Below are 8,091 nucleotides of genomic sequence, written 5' to 3' on the forward strand. Positions count from 1 at the left end.
CGTTCACGTGTCTTAGCGTGTTGGACATTCTCCCACGCAAGCGCGGGTGGGACCGGCATCTGTTGGCGCACTTTTTGGGGTCAACATGCACCATGCTGAGAATTATAGCTCTGATACACACCTTGGTGAGAACCGTTATTGGGTCTGGTAGAAGCAGCAAATGACGGAAATGAAGTTTGTGAGGCATTCCAGAAGCCCCAAAATCAGAAGAACTAGAATGGGAATCCTGGAGCTTCATCCCTGTCCCAGCAATCTAGAATTTTAAAGGAAAAATTATCAACTCCATCAACAGAAATTCTAAATCAATATTTGGACTCAATAATTAGTTGTATCCTGTACTAGACTTGTCACCACTATAACTTGGACATACTAATAATCAAAACCCTTGTTATGGTGATCTCATTTAAGCTTGAGATGCAAATAGCTGAAATTGAGATACCTGTCTCAGGTGAGAAAATTCTGCACAGGACTGATGACAAATTCAGCAAATGTTTTAACCAAAAGTCAGTGTACAAGTACACTAGAGCTTAATTCAGTAGATCTTCAACTTTATTCTCGTGTGCTTAACAACTACTAGGGATGGCTTTGGAACTGGTGATGCCTGTCCCAAAATGCCCTATTATTACCAACTGGAAGCACAAAATGCAGAGATCTGGAGGTTTCCATGTCATGGTTACTACTGAAGCCTGTCATCAAACATCTTGCACTGGCAACTTGAAATAGTGAACTCCATAATAAAAACCACCTTTTTATAAGCTCCCACACTTCAGTACTGTGAAGAAAAAAATTAAATGAATGTATAACTATCAAACCTATCAGTTATCGATCTATCTGAGGATTAATGGCACAATTCAATAACTTCAAATAACTTTCATTTATTTTGCTCAAGAAAATAATCTTCATTTATGTTTTGATTCATCTATCGTCAAAAGTTTTGCACTTTCCTTATAATCAATGTATTAAAAGGTGTAAACAACAGGTATTGAGCATTCTGCCTTCACAAGGCAAGGTGTACTGAGGAGAAAGCCATAAAATGAACATTCAAAAATTCATAATGAAAACAAAAACTATGAATTACACTACTTTAAATGAGTCTCAAACTAAAAGAAAAGTACATACTCAAAAAAAAAAAAAAAAAATCTTGAAAGTCTGAGCAGACTTGACGAATTCTAGTAATTGATGACTTTAGTGTCCTAACCTGTCCTAAGGTCATCAATAATTAGAAAGTTATGGTTTGATAAAATTGCTGGGGCCATGATTAGATTGTCCTCTGGGGATGTTCGGGGTTGTCTGTAGACAGAAATTATAAGCTACTGCTAATAAATTATTTTAGTTATTATAAGAACTTAAAAGTGACATTGCTAATAAGCTCAAAAATTACAAATGACAGATGAATTGTTTTGAATCTCTTCCTCCAGAAACATTTACAAGTTCACTGAAATTATAAATATTTTGAGTTATTCCTGGTTGGTGCTTTCCAGCCCCCATATAAATTGAATTCCCTATTATGATTGGATTAATGTTAATAGATTGTCAATAAGCAGAGAACATATTTGAGATCACAATCTTATCCAACAATCCCTTCATTGCTTCTACATGATGTATAGAGATGAAGTATCCATCTTCATGAACTTCATGAACTTCAGTTTCGCAACTATGGAAGTGTACAAATGTCAACCAACCCCAGCATCCCAGGCCTAAACCAAAGCCATACCTGCTCTAATAGCATTACACGGCATATTTCATTTTTCTCACACGAGCTATGCATCCACAAACAAGTAACTTGAACAGAACTTAATTTCTTGGAAATCATTATTTCATCCCTGGTGGCAGACATATAGATAAATACATAAATAAATAAACCAACAACCATGCAGCACAGTTCAATATCTTTTAGGAATGTGAGGCAATTGAATATTCTAGGACACCTCAATACTTCCCAACCTGAATCAAAATGTAAAAACAGAGGAAAAGTAAAGGGGTCCAGCACAATCCATGCTACAGGTGAAAGTGGGATACAGGGCAAAAATAATTTTATTTCCACAAAAGTCGATAAACCTCACCTCAGTGACATAGCTAATTCCATTTCTCATGACAGAAGCAATATTTGAAATCTCAGCCTCCTTCTCATGGTTGACACTCATGTAACTATGATATAGCAATTAAAAGAAAAGGTGTCACCTACTTCATTAGGCTAAACAAAAAAAAAAATGAATGTGTGAATGACTTGATATTAACAGTGATCATTACTCAGTAGCGCGTTGAGGAACTGGAAAACTTGGAGGTTCACACTCACGAACACCAGCCTGACATTCAGTATAAAGAATGCTTAACACTATCTCGAAACAATGTTAAAATTGCAAGATATGAATGAACCAGCAATTTTATTTCTGTGAATTAGAATGACATTTATTGTGTAAAATAAAAAGAATGTCTATATTCACGAGTTTGAGGAGAAGAATGTCAGAAAGGACTACTTTTAGGAAGTTAGTTTAACTAGTTGCACCGGCGCTTGGGGCCTAGAATAAACAATTTCCAAAACCTACATTTTTCTGGTTCACTGACTGTCCAATGTGTGCAGTTTAATGTATTTACTGTAGTCAGAGTTAATTTAGGGGAATATGCCAATTTTACTGTTAGCTACAATTGTTCCTTCCTCATTTTTTAAGTAAAACAAATCCAATACTCCTCCCTCTCTTATCTTCATGGTATTTCTCAATTTTTTTTTTCTCAAAAAAGCCTCCAGCACTCATTTAATTAGAAACAATTCATCTCTCTGTTCAATTCTATATGCTTCAGACACCTATACGTACAAAGAAGGTTTATATATACTGCCCCCCAGGGCACATCCAAGTTGGGGGAACAATCACATTGGGGGGCTCTGGAACCAAGCGTGGGGAGTTCGATTCCTGGTTGGAGCAGCCAAGTGATGTAATAACCAGAGGAAGGGCTGGAGCAGTTTGGTGATGTAATAACCATGAAGGAGGCTCCCTTTGGGGAAGGAGTAAAAGCCATGTGGGAACCTGGGAACCAACAAGGGCACATCCTGCGATTTACCTCCCTGAGCAACTGAGGGACCGGGAGGTTCAGGGACGAGGATATAATCTGGCGCAAGCTGGGACACCTCGTTAAAAAAAAAAAAAAAAAAAAGGTTTATATATACTGTTATGGCTTCTGAATCAAAGCACCAATCTACATTGGATAAAGAGATGTGTACAAACACATTTGTACAAAATGTGTTACACACTCTCACAAAAAGCGGGTCTCACGTGAATTTAAAAAATGTCGACTTGTAGTCCCCTCCCTCTATTGTGAGTAGCGAGTAAGAGATTTTGTAAAATAAGTTTGTAAATGTAACATGGTCCATCTACATTAGAACCCTAGCTTTAGTGCCAATAGATACTTGTAACACAGAAATTTAGAGGAAATTTGAGGCATGTCCAACCCAAGCGACAAATTATCAGGCGTGAGATCTACATTGACTATTTACATGTGGCATGTAGGAGTAGTTTTTCAGCTAGCTTTTTTTCCCCTTTTAGCTTGAACTAACAAAATCTGACAATACATGGTTAGCAGCATGATTGCTACAACTGCTTTTCTACACAAATCAAATTTATGGTAAAATTAAAAGCAAAATTACAGTGGAAAGAGGTAATGTGAATTATCAGATTCTATCCACCCCTTCATTTGTAATCAATTGCTGTTGTCCCTACTAATAAAAACATCTTGATAGCCATTGCATTGTAGGCTTTCAGCAGAAGCACAAAGAAAGTATGCTCTACTTTTCCTCAATGTTTTTCACTTATAACACAATCAGAAATTTTAATTTTAGCATGTTGTCCCTAAATTTATAAGTTTATTGCTTAAAGTCAAGATTTTACATATGATGCAATTGATACATACTGACTGACTTCACCTTGCAGGAATAATATGATTTCCCTCATCGAAGAAACAGATTATTAGCCCTTTTATTCACCAGAGTTTAAAACTGATACAATTTCACATTGAAAGTTATGTGTCAAGCTTGATTTGCATGTTAATAATTTTATGCCAAGTTCACTTAGTTTATTTAGTGTTTCCACTAAACTAAATATAAATATGCAGAAACTGATTTTGCACACCAAATATGCACATATATGTAATGATTCAATAAAGTGAAAGCATATGCACTTAGCCTACATAAAGTGTGCACCATGAGCTTAAGCTCTAACTGGCCTTGCCACGGCTTTGCACTTTGCAAGTTTAATTATGAAGGCGTAAACTCAGACATTTCAATTACATTATCGATAAAGCATGTATAAAACAACATATACTCCCCCTCTGCGAACCCAAATAGTTCAATTGACAGTTTTTCAGTTCATACTCTCCAGGCGAATAAATAAGAAGCAAAACCAAATATGATTAAGCATTTAACTCTGTTTTGCACTCCTTCCAGGACCATCAAAACCTGGAAATCATTTCTTTAACTTCTATGTAGAAATTCAGTTCCGCCTCTGGTGTGTGTGAAATTTTTTTTGATAAGCAATCAAATATTTTATTAATTATGAATATTACACCGGATGTGTACTATCAATTTATACAAGAAAGAAACAATATAAAATTGAACAACCAATCTTTACGAATAGTAGTCGCAACATTAAACCATTATACAATATCAAATAAAATAATTTTTTAATATGCTCTGTTATCCTTGAATGATCATCAAAACAGCAGTTATTTCTCTCCCTCCACACACCAAATGATGCATCCTAGAATAAGGTCTCAAACAAACTTACTATCCTTATTACGAAATTTTCTTTTTCATGCTTTCAATACATCCTCTAGAAAAACGCAATTCATGTGTTGAGAAGCCAAAATATCGTTTCACAGGAAACGAGCATAGTCACAATGAAGGAACAAGTGGTCAATTGTCTCCTCATTCTCCTACATATATAACACCACTCTGTAAACAAAAAACCCCTTATTCGGAGTCGGAGCTTATGCACCGCTAACAACTGCCCTTCACAACCTTTCATAGTAAAAATGCTACCTAGGGGGCAGTTTACATTGCTATACCATCTTCTAGGGGAATTGAGCTCTCCACAGGTCCCACTAAGGACCTAAAATAATTAACAACTAAAAAAAATACTATCACGTGCCAACCTCTACCAACTACAATCACCCTCTCCTACCCTAATGTGCACATCATACAAAGAGGTCACAAGCATCACATAATCATCCAACTCTCAATCTTGCAAACCCTTCCCAAAAGCAATGTTCTAGTTGAGATTCCCATTATGTATATGTAAAACCTCATTCACCATAGCAGAAGGCATCAAAGCAATACGCTACAAAGAAGGAAACCCCATTCTTAACGGTCGATTTCCACACCAACAAACTTCCCAAAATTTGATAGTATTGTCATTCCCCACCTCAAACGTCAATCTATCCCGAAAGTCTCTCCACCCTCGTTAGATATACCTCCACAAACTCACCCCATACGAACCACGAACCTCGACTGCGCACCATCCTCCCTCCATAACACCATATTCACCTCTATAATTTCTCTCCAAAAGATCTCCATCTCCACGCCAAGTTTCCACAACCACTTACCCAACAAGACCTTATTAAACAATACCAAGACTCCTTAATCCAAGGCCCTCGTCCTTATAAGAGAACAAACTGTACCCCAATTAACCAAGTGAAGTTTCATCTCCTCTCCTAACCCTCTCCATAGAAACTCCCTTTCAAATTCTCTCTAATCTTTTTGCTATCGAGACAGGAATAGGAAACAATGTCAAGATATAAGTAGGGAGATTCGATAGAGTGGACTTAAGGGGGGTGAAACGACCTCCCTTTAAGAGGTACATACGTTTCCAACTCGCTAGCCTCATATCCACTTTTTCCACAAAACTGTTCCAAATATGTATACTTTTAAAGCGTGCTCCTAAGGGGAGCCCAAGTTATGATATAGCAGCTGCGCAATCCTACAACCTAATATAGCTATCAACTCCTCCACATTATCGACATCTCCAACTATGATAGCCTCAGATTTTTCCAAATTTATCTTCAATCCAGATACAACTTCAAAGTATAGAAGCAGACGACGCAAGTCCCTGAATTGCTCAGCATCTGCATCACAGAAGATCAATGTGTCGTCTGCAAATAACAAATGGGATACCTGCAATTGGTCAATCATAAAGCCCCTTAATAGATTCCCCACAACCTTCTCAAGTATCCTACTGAAAGCCTCCATAACAATAACAAACAGCAATGGAGACAAAGGATCCCCTTGCCTCAAACCTCCGCTACTCCGGAAATAACCCTCAGGAGTGCCATTCACCAAAACTGAAAAGGAAACCGTAGAGATACAAAACTGAATCCATCTGCATCACTTACCGCGAAGCCACATCGTCTAGGCATATACAAGAGTAATCCCCAGTTCACGTGGTCATAGGCTTTATGAATATCAAGCTTACATTACATCCCTAGAACCTTTATGCACAATCTCGAGTCAATACATTCATTTGCTATAAGTACACAATCTAATATCTGGCGCCCTTTGACAAAAGCATTTTAAATCTAAATTTTTTTTTATAATACGAACAAATATTTATAATATGAAAAAAAGAAATTTTGAAACAATTTTCAAAAAATATATGATTAAAAAAAAACAAATTAAACAAAAAAAAAAGTTACGAAAATTAAATCAAGAATATATAAATGTTATTTAATTAAAATTGAAAAGTAATGTTTTATCATGAAGAGAGAAAAATTAAAAAGAATTTTAAATCGAAAAAATTTATTTATAACATGAACAAAACAAATTAAAAATTCTCCATCCAAGATGGAGCTTTTAGCAAAAGGTCATCGCACATAAACAAGATGGAGAAACTTTCCATTTTCAGTGATTGCATTTTATTGAATTTTAAGGACTCTTCGCTTAGCACGAGACTACGGTAAATTAATCCATTTAAAAATTGGTAAATGAAAATTACAATTAATCCATTTCAAAATTGGAAAAAAAAAAGGAAAAAAAAAAATTCTCCAAAAGTCGTGCATACTTTGTGCAGCACGGAGAGTGCCAGTGCTGCGTGTACTCTCCACGAAGCAGGAAGAAGCGTGATACTCTAAATCCTACAAAAGGTCATTGCACATAAACAATCTTATAAACTATTTTTTCTTTCTCAACATTGTCCATCCAATTTACCTGATAAAACATGCACAAAAAATTTAAAATTTACAAGAAGACACACGTTTTCTAGACCTAAGAAGACATACGTTTTCCATGAAATATGCAACAAAAAAGAGATTTTAAAATTTAAAATGAAGTGGGAGAAGAGCACAGGCCTGGTTATTGGACTAATTACTCCATAAACGAATTTTACCCCAAACGAATCTCTCTCTCTCTTTGAATCTATCCAAAACTAGCACGGTCTACCCCTTTCTTCTAATGTCGTCCAATAATCACTATTCAATCTCTAGGATTGGTCTTCTGTATCCCTTTAATACGAAAGCAAGTGTGAAATTTACAAGCATTTCTCGTCGCTAAATAATTTCTAAGTAAGAGAAATTAATTTCAATAATATAGTTACAAAATTATCTCAGAAGCTAGAATTCACCATCATCTTGAAGCTATCTTTGAACAAAATTAATATCATGCCTGTTTATGCAAACTAAAATGAAACACGATAATCAAATGAAAATTTAAGAAAAATGATGATTAATTCAAAATCAGATGGGGATGAATCACACACAACACACACTTAGTGATTGATAAGCAACATTTATGTATTATTCTGTAAATTTTTGGAGAACCATAACACTAGACACTCAACTTACAGACGAGCCTCAGAAAAAATTCTTCTCCTTTAAGCTTTTCACAATTTCGTTGATTTTAATGGCGAATTTGTTGAAGAAGCGTGGTCGGTAGTATAGGAAAATGGAGACAGGGTGTTTTTTTATCAGATTGATGACGTGAATTGAAAAAAGGTGAAGGCATGGCTGTGCTGAAACACCATGATTTTACTAATTTTGTGTAAAAAAAATGAAAACAAGAGTGGAAATCCATACAGGATGATGTATATTTTTTACACTTGTCCATTCCATTCA

The 8,091-nt window shown here is 35.8% G+C and overlaps 1 long non-coding RNA gene across 1 annotated transcript; it reads right to left on the bottom strand.

The window, feature by feature from the left end:
• Positions 1-21: 21 nt before the first annotated feature.
• Positions 22-2,787, bottom strand: LOC111402621. Its single transcript, XR_002704312.1, has 4 exons — positions 2,251-2,787; positions 2,064-2,148; positions 440-772; positions 22-253 (listed from the first exon to the last, which is right to left on the bottom strand). It is a non-coding gene; the product is annotated as an uncharacterized LOC111402621 (long non-coding RNA).
• Between the last annotated feature and the right edge of the window lie 5,304 nt (positions 2,788-8,091).

This window comes from Olea europaea, chromosome 10 (genome assembly GCF_002742605.1).
Source record: "Olea europaea var. sylvestris chromosome 10, O_europaea_v1, whole genome shotgun sequence".
In the NCBI taxonomy this organism is placed as follows: Eukaryota; Viridiplantae; Streptophyta; class Magnoliopsida; order Lamiales; family Oleaceae; genus Olea; species Olea europaea.